The following is a 19,173-nucleotide window of genomic DNA, read 5'->3' on the forward strand; positions in this document are numbered from 1 at the left end:
TCACAGTGCATAACCAATGTTAACAAATATAACTTTTGATTTCAATAATGTAGGCTAATAAATGGTGAAATTAATATTAACAAAGAGTAATAAATGCTGTAGAAGTGCAGTTTATTAATAGTTAATGTTAACTAATGAAGTTAGAAGTTAAACTAGTGTTTAATAAATGCAACCTTATTGTAAAGTGTTATCGATTGGTTTCAGACGTCTCGTGAATTTAGTTCAAAGTGAATCGGTTCAAAGGAGTCATAGTTCGCGAATCGGACGTGTAACGTTACTATCCCAGTAGTTAGGACATCGCATAAGATTGTGTCAACACAGAAAACATTTCATCACTGGGTAAGTTAGTTTTTTTCTCGTTTATTTAAAGTGTAGTTTATGTCAGCTGAATGTGCGGAACGCTTTTCAGAGAAGATAAGGCTAATTGTTTTTCAGCACAATTCACACCCAGAGATAATTCAGGAAAAAAATCGTGAAACTTTGTTGTTCCGAACTTTTACCATCGTGTCATTTGAATTTGATTAATTGAGCGAGGGGGAGACAGATTTGCAATGCTTTAAAGACGGTGAGGGCGCGCGCGCGCGGGCCGAGCTGGGGCGCGCGCTCTCTCTCTCTCTGCTCGTTGTTTCAGTGCGCGCCCTGTCACAAGCGCAGCAGTAATCTATCACTCACCGATCAAATCAAGCTTTGGCGGGACAAAAATTCGCTTTGGCGGCAGCCAAAACATTTTCAATGCAGGATAAACCCTGAAAAAAAGCTGTCTACTGTTCAAAATGATTTTCTTAAACATTATATTTGCACTTTGTGGTTTATGATTAGAGAATTGTGTCAGTGAGCGTGCACTGAAATCTGCTATCAACGGATTTCTTCACCGGTGACTAATCTAACCGCCTTCGATTGGATGTTGCATTTTTAAACTCAGCAGAAACGCGTCTGATTGGCTGTAACGTTACTGCTCAACGCTGCCTTTGATTGACGTGAAGCGACCTGCATCAACGACACTTCATTCTAACATCCAGCCATATGCATGAATGTAAAATAAATCAAACACACAAAATATAATTTTACGTTTTCACACAAAGATATAAGTGTGGCTAGCCTGTAAGCCTTACTTTTCATACATTACCATCTTTACAGAGAAAAGGGTAGCTTCAGTGTAAACACAACACAACTAATATAACGTTAAACTAACGTTACACCTCATATTAATACCAATAACATTGCCTACATTATATTTGCACTTTATTGTTTATGATAACTGTCAGTGTGCGCGCACTGGAATCCGTTCTCACCGGAGACTAACGTTAGCTGCTACGTTAACCTTTGATTGGGCGTTAGGCTAAATGTTTTACCTCAGCAGAAACGTTAAAATAAGCGCCAAAATGAATACACTCCTCACACAGCGAGTAACGTTAACGTTAAGCTATAGCTACACAAACATCAAAAACCAAAGGACGCAATACAGCCATCAAACACACATATCATTTTACGTTTTTACACAAAGACGCTGTAACGTTAGACATTATCATACATTACAATTTTGACAGAGAAAAAAAAAAGTTCTAGTGTTAGCAAAAACGATAAAAACCACATCTCATATTGTAATACAGATAATATTGCCTACATTTAATTTAAAAAAAAGCTGCGTTTGACATAACAAGGATTTATAAAACAGCATATTTGACAACAACCATCTGAACTCACCTCAAGAGAATAATGCGGGACGTTTGCAGTTCTCCTCCGGTGAAGTCGATCTCTCAGCCAATCAGCAGCGAGCTTTGATTGTACGACCAATAGAATCACACCTTCTAGTGATGAGTCGGTCATGAACGATTCGTTCATCGTGAACAAATCTTTAATATGACTCGGAAGCGAATTGTCTCGAAGCTGTGTCCGAAACCGCTCACTCCTTCACTCATTCACTAACCCCTATAGCACTATATGAGTAATGAAGTGAGTGAAGTCGGACGCTGACGTGCGTCGGAGAGATGAAGCTGTTGCAGGCTTCGTCACACATAGTGATTTAACTACTTTATATCCACTTCTCTGCTGGCCCTGTCAAAATCAAAAATATTTGTTTTCATAATTAAATTAAAGTGTGTCAATTCAATTACTGTCTATTTCAGCATATTACGATTATATTTCCAGAAATAATGGTTATTTTGTTTTGAGGCTGAGCATTTTCACGTGAATAAATGCATAGATCCGAGAAGTTTTGACTGTGTACTACAATGGTCTAGTCAGAACTTTTGACAAGCCTGTCTGAGGTTCTAGGTTCTAATTTTTTTTTTTTTTTACTCATCCAAACCGAATATGCTCATCAGTGGTTGTGTATCAAGCAGGGACACTACCGTGTGCATTTCGTTTTGTGATTTCACCGGAAGCTCAGCACATATGCACAAGAGGTTGATGTGATGTTCGTTACCACGACAACCGCCTGCGCGTCCATACACGTGCTTCTTGTGTATCCTTCTGTTAGCAAATTAAAATATCATGCAGCTATAATTTAATACTGAGCAACAGTGCGTAGTATGTATGTACTGCTCTTGTCAATCATCAGTAATGGAGCAAACATATATGAGAAGTATATATGTATGTATATATATATGTTATATCCCTGCCTAATAAACTATTTTATACCCTTGCACAAAAATATATTTGGGAAGGAAGCTCCGCCCAACCTGGCAAAACGAATGCTGGTTACCCTAGTTACTGTTTCATTCCTATGGATAAAATAAGATATCTAAATAATTGTAATTAAAAAAAAAAATGTATGTGCCACAGATAAAGTTTTTTTTTAAGGAATAAAAGAAAAATCACTGAAACTACAAGTCATTTTGTAATTAAAGTAATTCATGTTGTTACACGCTTATACCAAACAGCATGTTTGGACTATCAACTAGTCTTTGAATATCATCTCATAAACTGTATGAGTCAGAAAAGCCGAACTCCATGTTTCTACAATTTTCTGGAGCTGATATATGGCTTGTATATGTTTTATGGTTGCTAGGGGGCCCTAAGTGGTTGCCAGGGCGTGGCTATGAAATTATTAAAATATTTAGTAACGAGTGCCTATGACCTATCACAGCCGTGCTTATATAATTTAACATTTAGTTAGTCATTTTGGGTGGTTGCTAGGGTGCTCTTAGTGTATATCTGCATCTCCTGGGGTTAGGGTTAAGGTTAGGCACGAGGCCGTAGGCCTCGTGCCTACGAGTGAGTTTTTATAGAGTATTTAAAATTAAAAAATTAAAAATCTCTATTAAACGAGTGCATTTAGTAATTTAGTTTAGCATTTTGTTATTATTTAGTTTAGTTTTGCATTTAGTAAGGCACGAGGCCGGTTGCTAGGGTGCTGTAACTGGTTGCTATGGTGTGGCTATGAAGACTTTAGGCCATTACTTATTGGTTGCTATGGTGTTACTAGGTGGTTGGTAGTTTTCACAGATGGTTACTATGGGGCTAGGTTTAAGGTTATGCTGTTATACCGTAGTGTTCTGGGTGGTTGCTAGGCGGTTGCTAGGCAGTTCCTAGGGTGTTCTGGGTGGTTGCTAGGTGGTTGCTAGGGTGTTCTGGGTGGTTGCTAGGCGGTTGCTAGGGTGTTCTGGGTGGTTGCTAGGTTTTTGCTAGGGTGTTCTGGGTGGTTGCTAGGCGGTTGCTAGGCAGTTGCTAGGGTGTTCTGGGTGGTTGCTAGGGCACCACAGATGGTTACTATGGGGTTAGGGCTAAGGTTAGGCACGAGGCCTGCGGCCTCGTGCCTACGAGTGAGTTTTTAAAGAGTATTTAAAATCTCTATTAAACGAGTGCATTATAATGAGTGCACGAGGCCTGCGGCCTCGTGCCTATAGCTTATGGTTGCTAGGGTGCTGTAACTGGTTGCTATGGTGTGGCTATGAAGACTTTAGGCCATTACTTATTGGTTGCTATGGTGTTACTAGGTGGTTGGTAGTTTTCACAGATGGTTACTATGGGGCTAGGTTTAAGGTTATGCTGTTATACCGTAGTGTTCTGGGTGGTTGCTAGGCGGTTGCTAGGCAGTTGCTAGGGTGTTCTGGGTGGTTGCTAGGCGGTTGCTAGGGTGTTCTGGGTGGTTGCTAGGTTTTTGCTAGGGTGTTCTGGGTGGTTGCTAGGCGGTTGCTAGGGTGTTCTGGGTGGTTGCTAGGGCACCACAGATGGTTACTATGGGGTTAGGGCTAAGGTTAGGCACGAGGCCTGCGGCCTCGTGCCTACGAGTGAGTTTTTAAAGAGTATTTAAAATCTCTATTAAACGAGTGCATTATAATGAGTGCACGAGGCCTGTGGCCTCGTGCCTATAGCTTATGGTTGCTAGGGTGCTGTAACTGGTTGCTATGGTGTGGCTATGAAGATTTTAGGCCATTACTTATTGGCTGCTTGATAATATAAATCCTCTGAGGGAGAGAGAAGGGGAGACATGCAGGGGTGTCAGGCCCTTTGTGTCTGTGTGTGTGAAAAATGACAGTTGGGATTTGAATTTCTGAAAATTCCGCAATGTTAAGTCAATGGGACTTTTTTGGCCGCTTTTTCGTCCGCTGTGCGAACATCGTACACCCGATCGCTTAGAAAAGATATAGCACACCTCTCCTCAATGAGCCGGTCGATTTGACACCTCACCCAGGGGTCTGTGACAAACGGTGCGGGGCGAGTTACGCGCCAAACTTTGTGTGGAAGAATAAAAATAATAAGTATGCAAGATAACACTAATGTTGCTTTGCCTATAGGCAAGCACCATTAAAAATAAGTATGAGCAATAACACTAATGTTGCTTTGCCTATAGGCAAGCACCATTAATAAAAATAAGTATGAGCAATAACACTAATGTTGCTTTGCCTATAGGCAAGCACCATTAATAATAATAAAAATCAGTACAATTACAATAGGTTTTCAGCACTTCGTGCTTGAACACCTAATAATTAAAGCTGCAAGCAGCATTTGTCGGTGTTCAAGCTTTTAAGGCCTTTAAGCATTTAAGACATTAAGTTTTATTTAGCAAGCATTTAACCACTGACATCATAGATGGAAAAGACTACGTTTTAGCATGATTTACCATGATATACCACATTTTAGTGTGATTTTTCATGATTTACCATGTTCCAGTATGATTTACCATGAATCTAGCATGATTTACTATAGTTTACCATGATATACCAAGTTCTAGTATGATTCACCATGATTTACCCTGTTTTAGCATGGTTTACAACAATTGAACACATTCTATTATGATTTAATGATTCTAGCATGATTTACCATAGTTTACCATGATTTATCTTAGTTTAACTTGATTTATCATGTTACAGGATGATTTACCATGATATACCACATTCTAGAATGATTTACCAGGATTCTAGCATGATTTACCCTATTTACTATGATTTACCATGTTTCTAGCGTTATTTACCATGATTTACCATGTTGCTAGCAATTATGTGAAGCATCAGAACAAATGAAATGACAAACTCTGACAAAATATGATTGTGTTATAATAGTAATTGTTATAGAAGGGATTTTTTAGTGTCTAAATATATGAATGCAAAAGCACATGTGAAAAGACTATTAATAATTAGTATGGCCAGCAGAGGGCAGTAGAAGACCACTTATTGGCTCACTTTCATTTTGAACTACTTGGTTTCACCAGTAATCTGCATGCTTACAAACACAAACACACACACACAATTTTCATGCTTCTTTATCATGTTATTTCACATGTTCTGACCTGTTTTTAAGAAGATCTGAGCATTCATTGAAGATTTATAGGCTTTCGGGGACACTTGGTCAAGGCTACATATTGAAGTGACCCTATTATAGCCATCCAAATGCAGGAGTTCAACTTTTTCTGATAATTATTGATCTAGAGAGTCCAGATAATTATTCTGCACTGGTTTTGAACATTATGATATGAACATTATTTGATCATAGATGGAAAACACCATTTACAGCCAATACAGGCAATTTACCATAGGAAATATATGGTTTTTAACTGTTTCTAACTGTTATAGCGCCATCTATAGTCCGATCTCCATATAATTTTGCATGCTTGTTAATGATGTTATTTCACATATGCCCACCAATTTTCGTGAAGTTCTGAGTTTTTTTTTAGGATTTATAGGCTTTTGAGTGTAATTTGCCACGCCCATTTTTTTAAATGACCCTGTTACAGCCACCCAAATGCAAAAGTTCAACTTTTTTTAATAATTATTGATCTAGAGAGTCCAGAGAATTGTCCTAGACTGGTCTGGTTCCGATCGGGCAAAAAACCAGGGACTAGTTCGCAAAAGTAGGTTTTTAACGTAATTGCGAATATTTAATGAACGGTTTGATTGACAGCATTGGTTCTTGAGGCAAATATGTTCAGCATGAGGAGATCTATCAAATGATATGCATATTGTAACGATATTTTGAACACCACGTGATTACAGAGCCGTAAAACTCGTTAGCGCCAACTAGTGGCCGATTTCTTTCAAAACTCTTGCAGACCTCTAGGGCCATGAGTTGAACATGCCCACTGAGTTTCGTTCTGATTGGCCATCGTTAACCTTGTCTTAAACTTAATTGGCCAATGGCGGCCATGTTTTTTGAGATACGCGAATATCCTTTTACACATACATGGGGCCTTGAGCCAAGACACTGCATACCAAATTTCAAGTCAATCGGACAAAAGGTCAGGTGTTTATACGTTTTTTCTGTGTTATAGCGCCACCATGTGGCCAATCGACGCGGTTTTTTTATCGTGACCTCAGATTGACCTCCTACACATGTGTACCAAGTTTGGTAAAGTTATCTCATTTACTACTTGAGTTATAGGCATTTTAGTAAAATAGGCTCCGCCCATATTAACGTTTTGACGCCCCCTAGCAACCGTGAATCGAAATTTCAACTTTTTTTCAATAATTATTGATCTTCAGACTCCAGAGAACATTTCTGCATTGGTTTGGTTCCGATCGGACAAAAAACCAGGGACTAGTTCGCAAGAGTAGGTTTTTGACAAAATTCAAAATGGCGGAAAATCTATCATGGCGGAAAAAAAAAACCTGCGCGATTTTTTGTTCGTCTTGAGCCAAGGATTCCAATGATATAAGACACTTGAGTCTAGGCCAAAGGGTTATTGAGATATAAGCAAAATAGTGATTTTTTTTTGTTTTTTGCGCTATAGCGCCACCTATGGGCCAATCGGGCTCATAATTTGATAACCTCTCCTCGATTTTTGTACTACCTACTGGCAAAGTTTCAAGTCTCTAGCACTTACGGTTTGGGCTGCACGATGCGTTTTACGGCAGAATAATAATAATAACAAGACAAATTAAAGCTGCAAGCAGCATTTGTCGGTGTTCAAGCTTTTAAGGCCTTTAAGCATTTAAGACATTAAGTTTTATTTAGCAAGCATTTAACCACTGACATCATAGATGGAAAAGACTACGTTTTAACATGATTTACCATGATATACCACATTTTAGTGTGATTTTTCATGATTTAGCATGTTCCAGTATGATTTACCATGAATCTAGCATGATTTACTATAGTTTACCATGATATACCAAGTTCTAGTATGATTCACCATGATTTACCCTGTTTTAGCATGGTTTACAACAATTGAACACATTCTATTATGATTTAATGATTCTAGCATGATTTACCATAGTTTACCATGATTTATCTTAGTTTACCTTGATTTACCATGTTACAGGATGATTTACCATGATATACCACATTCTAGAATGATTTACCAGGATTCTAGCATGATTTACCCTATTTACTATGATTTACCATGTTTCTAGAGTTATTTACCACGATTTACCACGTTGCTAGCAATAATGTGAAGCATCAGAACAAATGAAGTGATAAACTCTGACAAAATATGATTGTGTTATAATAGTAATCGTTATATAAGGGATTTTTTAGTGTCTAAATATATGAATGCAAAAGCACATGTGAAAAGACTATTAATAATTAGTATGGCCAGCAGAGGGCAGTAGAAGACCACTTATTGGCTCACTTTCATTTTGAACTACTTGGTTTCACCAGTAATCTGCATGCTTACAAACACAAACACACACACACAATTTTCATGCTTCTTTATCATGTTATTTCACATGTTCTGACCTGTTTTTAAGAAGATCTGAGCATTCATTGAAAATATATAGGCTTTCGGGGACACTTGGTCAAGGCAACATATTGAAGTGACCCTATTATAGCCATCCAAATTCAGAAGTTCAACTTTTTCTGATAATCATTGATCTAGAGAGTCCAGATAATTATTCTGCACTGGTTTTGAACATTATGATATGAACATTATTTGATCATAGATGGAAAACACCATTTACAGCCAATACAGGCAATTTACCATAGGAAATATATGGTTTTTAACTGTTTTTAACTGTTATAGCGCCACCTATAGTCCGATCTCCATATAATTTTGCATGCTTGTTAAGGATGTTATTTCACATATGCCCACCAATTTTCGTGAAGATCTGAGGTTTTTTTTAGGATTTATAGGCTTTTGAGTGTATTTTGACACGCCCCTTTTCTTAAATGACCCTCTTATAGCCACCCAAATCCAAAAGTTCAAATTTTTTTAATAATTATTGATCTAGAGAGTCCAGAGAATTGTTCTAGACTGGTCTGGTTCCGATCGGGCGAAAAACCAGGGACTAGTTCGCAAAAGTAGGTTTTTAACGTAATTGCGTATAATTAATGAACAATTCGATTGACAGCATTAGTTCTAGAGGCAAAGTTGTTCAGCATGAGGAGATCTATCAAATGATATGCATATTCTGACGATATTTGTAACACCACGTGATTACAGAGCCGTAAAACTCGTTAGCGCCAACTAGTGGCCGATTTCTTTCAAAACTCTTACAGACCTCTAGGGCCATGAGTTGAACATGCCCACTGAGTTTCGTTCTGATTGGCCATCGTTAACCTTGTCTTAAACTTAATTGGCCAATGGCGGCCATGTTTTTTGAGATACGCCAATATCCTTTTACACATACATGGTCCCTTGGGCCAAGACACTGCATACCAAATTTCAAGTCAATCGGACAAACGGTCAGGTGTTTATACGTTTTTTCTGTGTTATAGCGCCACCATGTGGCCAATTGACGCGGTTTTTTTATCGTGACCTCAGATTGACCTCCTACACATGTGTACCAAGTTTGGTAAAGTTATCTCATTTACTACTTGAGTTATAGGCATTTTAGTAAAATAGGCTCCGCCCATATTAACGTTTTGACGCCCCCTAGCAACCGTGAATCGAAATTTCAACTTTTTTTCAATAATTATTGATCTTCAGACTCCAGAGAACATTTCTGCACTGGTTTGGTTCCGATCGGGCAAAAAACCAGGGACTAGTTCGCAAAAGTAGGTTTTTGACAAAATTCAAAATGGCGGAAAATCTATCATGGCGGAAAAAAAAAACCTGCGCGATTTTTTGTTCGTCTTGAGCCAAGGATTCCAATGATATAAGACACTTGAGTCTAGGCCAAAGGGTTATTGAGATATAAGCAAAATAGTGAATTTTTTTTGTTTTTTGCGCTATAGCGCCACCTATGGGCCAATCGAGCTCATAATTTGATAACCTCTCCTCGATTTTTGTACTACCTACTGGCAAAGTTTCAAGTCTCTAGCTCTTACGGTTTGGGCTGCACGATGCGTTTTACGGCAGAAGAATAATAATAATAATAAAAATCAGTACAATTACAATAGGTTTTCAGCACTACGTGCTTGAACACCTAATAATAAAAATCGGTACAATTACAATAGGTTTTCAGCACTACGTGCTTGAACACCTAATAATTAAAGCTGCAAGCAGCATTTATCGGTGTTCAAGCAGTTAAGGCTTTTAAGCACATTAACGTTAAAAGACATTAAGATTTATTTAGCAAGCATTTAACCACTGACATAATAGATGGAAAAACACCATTTACAGCCAATACAGGCAATTTACCATAGGAAATATATGGTTTAAAAGCTTTTTAACAGTTATAGCGCCACCTGTTGTCCGATCTCCATGAAATTTCGCATGCTTGTTAATTATGTTATTGCACATATGCTCACCAATTTTTGTGAAATTCCGAGTTTTTATTTAGGATTTATTGGCTTTTGAGTGTATTTTGACACACCCCTTTTCTAAACGAGCCAATTATAGCCATGCGCAAAATGCAAAAGTTCAACTTTTTTTTGATAATTATTGATCTAGAGAGTCCAGAGAATTGTCCTAGACTGGTCTGGTTCCGATCGGGCGAAAAACCAGGGACTAGTTCGCAAAAGTAGGTTTTTAACGTAATTGCGAATATTTAATGAACGATTCGATTGACAGCATTAGTTCTAGAGGCAAAGTTGTTTAGAATGAGGAGATCTATCAAATGATATGCATATTGTGGGGATGTGTGCAACACCACGTGATTAACGAGCCGTAAAACTCGTTAGCGCCAACTAGTGGCCGATTTCTTTCAAAACTCTTACAGACCTCTTTGGCCACGAGTTGAACATGCCCGACGAGTTTCGTTCCGATTGGCCTTCGTTAACCTTGTCTAATAGGTGCTTAAACTTCATTGGCCAATGGCGGCCATTTTTTTTTTAGATACGCCAATATCCTTCTAGACATACATGGGGCCTTGGGCCAAGACACTGCATACCAAATTTCAAGTCAATCGGACAAACGGTCATGTGTGTATTAGTTTTTTCTTGATTACAGCGCCACCATGTGGCCAATCGACGCGATTTTTGTATCGTGACCTCAAATTGACCTCCTACACACGTGTACCAAGTTTGGTGAAGAAATCTCCGTTACTTCTTGAGTTATAGACATTTTAGAAAAATAGGCTCCTCCCACAACGTTCATTTAGCGCCCCCTAGCAAACGTGAATCGATAATCGATCTTTTTTTCGATAATTATTGATCTTCAGACTCCAGAGAACATTTCTGCACTGGTTTGGTTCCGATCGGGCAAAAAACCAGGGACTAGTTTGCAAAAGTAGATTTTTGACAAAATTCAAAATGGCGGAAAATCTATCATGGCGGAAATGAAATCGGAGATATACGTTTTTTTCTTCAGGTGACCAGCTTTCCAATGATATAACACACTTGAGTCTACGACATACGGTCTTGGAGTTATAAGCAGTTTCGCGCAATTGGTTGCTCTAGCGCCACCTATGGGCCAATTGGGCTCATAATTTGATAACCTCTCCTCGATTTTTGTACTACCATCTGGCAAAGTTTCAAGTCTCTAGCACTTACGGTTTGGGCTGCACGATGCGTTTTACGGCGGAAGAATAAGAATAATAAAAATCAGTACAATTACAATAGGTTTTCAGCACTTCGTGCTTGAACACCTAAAAATCAGTACAATTACAATAGGTTTTCAGCACTTCGTGCTTGAACACCTAAAAATCAGTACAATTACAATAGGTTTTCAACACTTCGTGCTTGAACACCTAATAAGAACGATACCTTTTTGCCCGTTGTAGCGCCACCTATGGTCCGATCTCCATGAAACTCGGCATGCTTGTTAATGATGTTATGTCACATATGCTCACCAATTTTTGTGCAGTTCTGAGTTTTTATTTAGGATTTATAGGCTTTTGAGTGTATTTTGACACGCCCCTTTTCTAAATTACCCTGTTACAGCCACCCAAATGCAAAAGTTGCACTTTTTCTCGATAATTATTGTTCAGCAGAGTCCAGAGAACTGTCCTAGACTGGTTTGGTTCTGATTGGGCAAAAAACCAGGGACTAGTTCGCACAAGAAGGTTTTGGACAAAATTGGCCATAACTTTTTTTTAGAATGAGGAGATCTATCAAATGATATGCATATTGTGGGGATGTGTGCAACACCACGTGATTAACGAGCCGTAAAACTCGTTAGCGCCAACTAGTGGCCGATTTCTTTCAAAACTCTTACAGACCTCTTTGGCCACGAGTTGAACATGCCCGACGAGTTTCGTTCCGATTGGCCTTCGTTAACCTTGTCTAATAGGTGCTTAAACTTCATTGGCCAATGGCGGCCATTTTTTTTTTAGATACGCCAATATCCTTCTAGACATACATGGGGCCTTGGGCCAAGACACTGCATACCAAATTTCAAGTCAATCGGACAAACGGTCATGTGTGTATTAGTTTTTTCTTGATTACAGCGCCACCATGTGGCCAATCGACGCGATTTTTGTATCGTGACCTCAAATTGACCTCCTACACACGTGTACCAAGTTTGGTGAAGAAATCTCCGTTACTTCTTGAGTTATAGACATTTTAGAAAAATAGGCTCCTCCCACAACGTTCATTTAGCGCCCCCTAGCAAACGTGAATCGATAATCGATCTTTTTTTCGATAATTATTGATCTTCAGACTCCAGAGAACATTTCTGCACTGGTTTGGTTCCGATCGGGCAAAAAACCAGGGACTAGTTTGCAAAAGTAGATTTTTGACAAAATTCAAAATGGCGGAAAATCTATCATGGCGGAAATGAAATCGGAGATATACGTTTTTTTCTTCAGGTGACCAGCTTTCCAATGATATAACACACTTGAGTCTACGACATACGGTCTTGGAGTTATAAGCAGTTTCGCGCAATTGGTTGCTCTAGCGCCACCTATGGGCCAATTGGGCTCATAATTTGATAACCTCTCCTCGATTTTTGTACTACCATCTGGCAAAGTTTCAAGTCTCTAGCACTTACGGTTTGGGCTGCACGATGCGTTTTACGGCGGAAGAATAAGAATAATAAAAATCAGTACAATTACAATAGGTTTTCAGCACTTCGTGCTTGAACACCTAAAAATCAGTACAATTACAATAGGTTTTCAGCACTTCGTGCTTGAACACCTAAAAATCAGTACAATTACAATAGGTTTTCAACACTTCGTGCTTGAACACCTAATAAGAACGATACCTTTTTGCCCGTTGTAGCGCCACCTATGGTCCGATCTCCATGAAACTCGGCATGCTTGTTAATGATGTTATGTCACATATGCTCACCAATTTTTGTGCAGTTCTGAGTTTTTATTTAGGATTTATAGGCTTTTGAGTGTATTTTGACACGCCCCTTTTCTAAATTACCCTGTTACAGCCACCCAAATGCAAAAGTTGCACTTTTTCTCGATAATTATTGTTCAGCAGAGTCCAGAGAACTGTCCTAGACTGGTTTGGTTCTGATTGGGCAAAAAACCAGGGACTAGTTCGCACAAGAAGGTTTTGGACAAAATTGGCCATAACTTTTTTTTAGAATGAGGAGATCTATCAAATGATATGCATATTGTGGGGATGTGTGCAACACCACGTGATTAACGAGCCGTAAAACTCGTTAGCGCCAACTAGTGGCCGATTTCTTTCAAAACTCTTACAGACCTCTTTGGCCACGAGTTGAACATGCCCGACGAGTTTCGTTACGATTGGCCTCCGTTAACCATGTCTAATGGGTGCTTAAACTTCATTGGCCAATGGCGGCCATTTTTTTTTTAGATACGCCAATATCCTTCTAGACATAGATGGCCCCTTGGGCCAAGACACTGCATACCAAATTTTAAGTCAATCGGACAAACGGTCAGGTGTTTATACGTTTTTTCTGTGTTATAGCGCCACCATGTGGCCAATCGACGCGGTTTTTTTATCGTGACCTCAAATTGACCTCCTACACATGTGTACCAAGTTTGGTGAAGTTATCTCATTTACTACTTGAGTTATAGGCGTTTTAGTAATATAGGCTCCGCCTACAACGTTAATTTTACGCCCCCTAGCGACCGTTAATCGATAATTGAACTTTTTTTCAATAATTATTGATTATCAGACTCCAGAGAACATTTCTGGATTGGTTTGGTTCCGATCGGGCAAAAAACCAGGGACTAGTTTGCAAAAGTAGGTTTTTGACAAAATTCAAAATGGCGGAAAATCTATCATGGCGGAAATTAAATCGGAGATATACGTTTTTTACGTCACGTGGTCAGCTTTCCAATGATATAAGACACTTGAGTCTACGACATACGGTCTAAGAGTTATGACCAGTTTCGCGCAATTGATCGCTATAGCGCCACCTATGGGCCAATCGGGGTCATAATTTGATAACCTCTCCTCGATTTTTGTACTACCATATGGCAAAGTTTCAAAGCTCCAGCACTTACGGTTTGGGCTGCACGATGCGTTTTACGGCAGAATAATAATAATAATAATTAAAGCTGCAAGCAGCATTTGCCGGTGTTCAAGCAGTTAAGGCCTTTGAGCACATTTAAGCATTTAAGACATTAAGATTTATTTAGCAAACTTTTAATCACTGACATCATAGATGGAATAGACCATGTTTTAGCATGATTTAGCATGATATACCATATTTTAGTGTGATTTTTCATGATTTACCACGTTCTTGTATGATTTACTATAGTTTACCATGATATACCAAGTTCTATTATGATTCAGCATGATTTACTCTGTTCTATTATGGTTAACAACAATTGAACACATTGTAGTATGATTTAATATGATTCTAGCATGATTTACCATAGTTTACCATGATTTATCTTAGTTTACCTTGATTTACCATGTTATAAGATGATTTACCATGATATACCACATTCCAGAATGATTTATCAGGAATCTAGCATGATTTACCTTATTTACTGTGATTTATCATGTTTATAGCGTTATTTACCATGATTTACCACGTTGCTAGCAATTATGTGAAGCATCAGAACAAATGAAGTGATAAACTTGTAGTAATTGTTATATAAGGGATTTTTTAGTGTCTGAATGAATGCAAAAGCACATGTGAAAAGACTTATGAAGAAGAATGTCCAGCAGAGGGCAGTAGAAGACCACTTATTGGCTCACTTTCATTTTGAACTACTTGGTTTCACTTGTATTCTGCATTAAAGCAAAACATTTTTTTCATGTTAACTCCATGATGCATGTTTACACACACACATTTGGGATTTGTTATTGTGAAAATCTCTTTTAATGCTGTATAATAAGCATTTCAGGATTCCCATTTCTCAATGTGACACAATTGTCAATAGTAATACTCCAATAGATGAATTTTGACAAAATGTGATTGTAAATGTTAAAATAATTATTTTATAAAGTCTAAATATGACTTATATAACAATATTAGGGAGTAATATGATTAAATGACAGCAGGGGGCAGTATAATACCACTTATTGGCTTAATATACCATGTTATTCATATCATTTTCATCTATTTTAACTGTTAAAGAGGCAAATTTTGTCCGATCTATCTGAAATTTGTCATGCTTCTTTATCATGTTATTTCACATGTTCTGACCTGTTTTTAAGAAGATCTGAGCATTCATTGAAGAGATATAGGCTTTCTGGGACACTTGGTCAAGGCTACATATTGAAGTGACCCTATTATAGCCATCCAAATACAGAAGTTACACTTTTTCTGATAATCATTGATCTAGAGAGTCCAGATAATTATTCTGCACTGGTTTTGAACATTATGATATGAACATTATTTGATCATAGATGGAAAACACCATTTACAGCCAATACAGGCAATTTACCATATAAATATATGGTTTTTAACTGTTTTTAACTGTTATAGCGCCACCTATTGTCCGATCTCCATATTATTTTGCATGCTTGTTAAGGATGTTATTTCACATATGCCCACCAATTTTCGTGAAGTTCTGAGTTTTTTTTTAGGATTTATAGGCTTTTGAGTGTATTTTGACACGCCCTTTTCTTAAATGACCCTCTTATAGCCACCCAAATGCAAAAGTTCAACTTTTTTTCGATAATTATTGATCTAGAGAGTCCAGAGAATTGTCCTAGACTGGTCTGGTTCCGATCGAGCAAAAAACCAGGGACTAGTTCGCAAAAGTAGGTTTATAACGTAATTGCGAATATTTAATGAACGATTCGATTGACAGCATTAGTTCTTGAGGCAAAGTTGTTCAGCATGAGGAGATCTATCAAATGATATGCATATTGTGACGATATTCGTAACACCACGTGATTACAGAGCCTTAAAACTCGTTAGCGCCAACTAGTGGCCGATTTCTTTCAAAACTCTTACAGACCTCTGGGGCCATGAGTTGAACACGCCCACCGAGTTTCGTTCTGATTGGCCTCCATTAACCTTGTCTAATAGGTGATTCAACTTCATTGGCCAATGGCGGCCATGTTTTTTGAGATACGCCAATATCCTTTTACACATACATGGGGCCTTGGGCCAAGACACTGCATACCAAATTTCAAGTCAATCGGACAAACGGTCAGGTGTTTATATGTTTTTTCTGTGTTATAGCGCCACCATGTGGCCAATCGACGCGGTTTTTTTATCGTGACCTCAGATTGACCTCTTACACATGTTTACCAAGTTTGGTGAAGCTATCTCGTTTACTTCTCGAGTTATAAGCATTTTAGTAAAATAGGCTCCTCCCACAACGTCCATTTTGCGCCCCCTAGCAACCGTGAATCGAAATTTCAACTTTTTTTCAATGATTGTTGATCTTCAGACACCAGAGAACATTTCTGCACTGGTTTGGTTCCGATCGGGCAAAAAACCAGGGACTAGTTCGCAAAAGTAGGTTTTTGACAAAATTCAAAATGGCGGAAAATCTATCATGGCGGAAATTAAATCGGAGATATACGTTTTGTTGGCCAGGTGACCAGCTTTCCAATGATATAAGACACTTGGATCTAGGACATACGGTCTAGGAGTTATGACCAGTTTCGCGCAAATGATTGCTATAGCGCCACCTATGGGCCAATCTGGCTCATAATTTGATAACCTCTCCTCGATTTTTGTACTACCATATGGCAAAGTTTCAAAGCTCCAGGACTTACGGTTTGGGCTGCACGATGCGTTTTACGGCAGAATAATAATAATAATAATAATAATTAAAGCTGCAAGCAGCATTTGTCGGTGTTCAAGCTTTTAAGGCCTTTAAGGCCTTTAAGCACATTAACGTTAAAAGACATTAAGATTTATTTAGCAAGCATTTAACCACTGACATCATAGATGGAAAAACACCATTTACAGCCAATACAGACAATTTACCATAGGAAATATATGGTTTAAAAGCTTTTTAACAGTTATAGCGCCACCTATGGTCCGATCTCCATAAAATTTTGCATGCTTGTTAATGATGTTATTGCACATATGCTCACCAATTTTTGTGAAGTTTTGAGTTTTTATTTAGGATTTATAGGCTTTTGAGTGTATTTTGACACGCCCCTTTTCTTAAATTACCCTCTTATAGCCATCCAAATGCAAAAGTTCAACTTTTTTTTAATAATTATTGATCTAGAGAGTCCAGAGAATTGTTCTAGACTGGTCTGGTTCCGATCGGGCGAAAAACCAGGGACTAGTTTGCAAAAGTAGGTTTTTAACGTAATTACGTATAATTAATGAACAATTCAATTGACAGCATTAGTTCTAGAGGCAAAGTTGTTCAGCATGAGGAGATCTATCAAATGATATGCATATTTTGGGGATTTGTGCAACACCACGTGATTACAGAGCCGTAAAACTCGTTAGCGCCAACTAGTGGCCGATTTCTTTCAAAACTCTTACAGGCCTTTAGGGCCATGAGTTGAACATGGCCATCGAGTTTTGTTACGATTGGCCTCCGTTAACCTTGTCTAATGGGTGCTTAAACTTCATTGGCCAATGGCGGCCATTTTTTTTTTAGATACGCCAATATCCTTCTAGACATAGATGGCCCCTTGGGCCAAGACACTGCATACCAAATTTTAAGTCAATCGGACAAACGGTCAGGTGTTTATACGTTTTTTCTGTGTTATAGCGCCACCATGTGGCCAATTGACGCGGTTTTTTTATCGTGACCTCAAATTGACCTCTTACACATGTGTAGTAAGTTTGGTGAAGTTATCTCATTTACTACTTGAGTTATAGGCGTTTTAGTAATATAGGCTCCGCCCACAACGTTAATTTTACGCCCCCTAGCGACCGTTAATCGATAATTGAACTTTTTTTCAATAATTATTGATTATCAGACTCCAGAGAACATTTCTGCATTGGTTTGGTTCCGATCGGGCGAAAAACCAGGGACTAGTTCGCAAAAGTAGGTTTTTGACAAAATTCAAAATGGCGGAAAATCTATCATGGCGGAAATTAAATCGGAGACATACGTTTTTTACGTCAGGTGGTCAGCTTTCCAATGATATAAGACACTTGAGTCTACGACATACGGTCTAGGAGTTATGACCAGTTTTGCGCAATTGATCGTTATAGCGCCACCTATGGGCCAATCTGGCTCATAATTTGATAACCTCTCCTCGATTTTTGTACTACCATATGGCAAAGTTTCAAAGCTCCAGCACTTACGGTTTGGGCTGCACGATGCGTTTTACGGCAGAAGAAAAATAATAATAATAATAATAATAATTAAAGCTGCAAGCAGCATTTATCGGTGTTCAAGCTTTTAAGGCCTTTAAGGCCTTTAAGCACATTAGCATCAAAAGACATTAAGATTTATTTAGCAAGCATTTAACCACTGACATCATAGATGGAAAAACACCATTTACAGCCAATACAGGCAATTTACCATAGGAAATGTATGGTTTTAAAGCTTTTTAACAGTTATAGCGCCACCTATTGTCAGATCTCCATAAAATTTGGCATGCTTGTTAATGATGTTATTTCACATATGCTCACCAATTTTTGTGAAGTTATGAGTTTTAATTCGGGATTTATAGGCTTTTGAGTGGATTTTGCCACGCCCATTTTCTAAATGAGCCAATTATAGCCATCCAAAGGCAAAAATTACACTTTTTTTCGATAATTATTGATCTAGAGAGTCCAGAGAATTGTCCTAGACTGGTCTGATTCCGATTGGGCGAAAAACCAGGGACTAGTTTGCAAAAGTAGGTTTTTAACGTAATTGCGAATATTTAATGAACGATTCGATTGACAGCATTGGTTCTTGAGGCAAATATGTTCACCATGAGGAGATCTATCAAATGATATGCATATTGTGACGATATTTGTAACACCACGTGATTACAGAGCCTTAAAACTCGTTAGCGCCAACTAGTGGCCGATTTCTTTCAAAACTCTTACAGACCTCTAGGGCCATGAGTTGAACATGCCCACTGAGTTTCGTTCTGATTGGCCATCGTTAACCTTGTCTAATAGGTGCTTACACTTCATTAGCCAATGGCGGCCATGTTTTTTGAGATACACCA

The sequence above is a fragment of the Phoxinus phoxinus genome (genome assembly GCF_949152265.1).
Source record: "Phoxinus phoxinus genome assembly, chromosome: 3".
Lineage (NCBI taxonomy): Eukaryota > Metazoa > Chordata > Actinopteri > Cypriniformes > Leuciscidae > Phoxinus > Phoxinus phoxinus.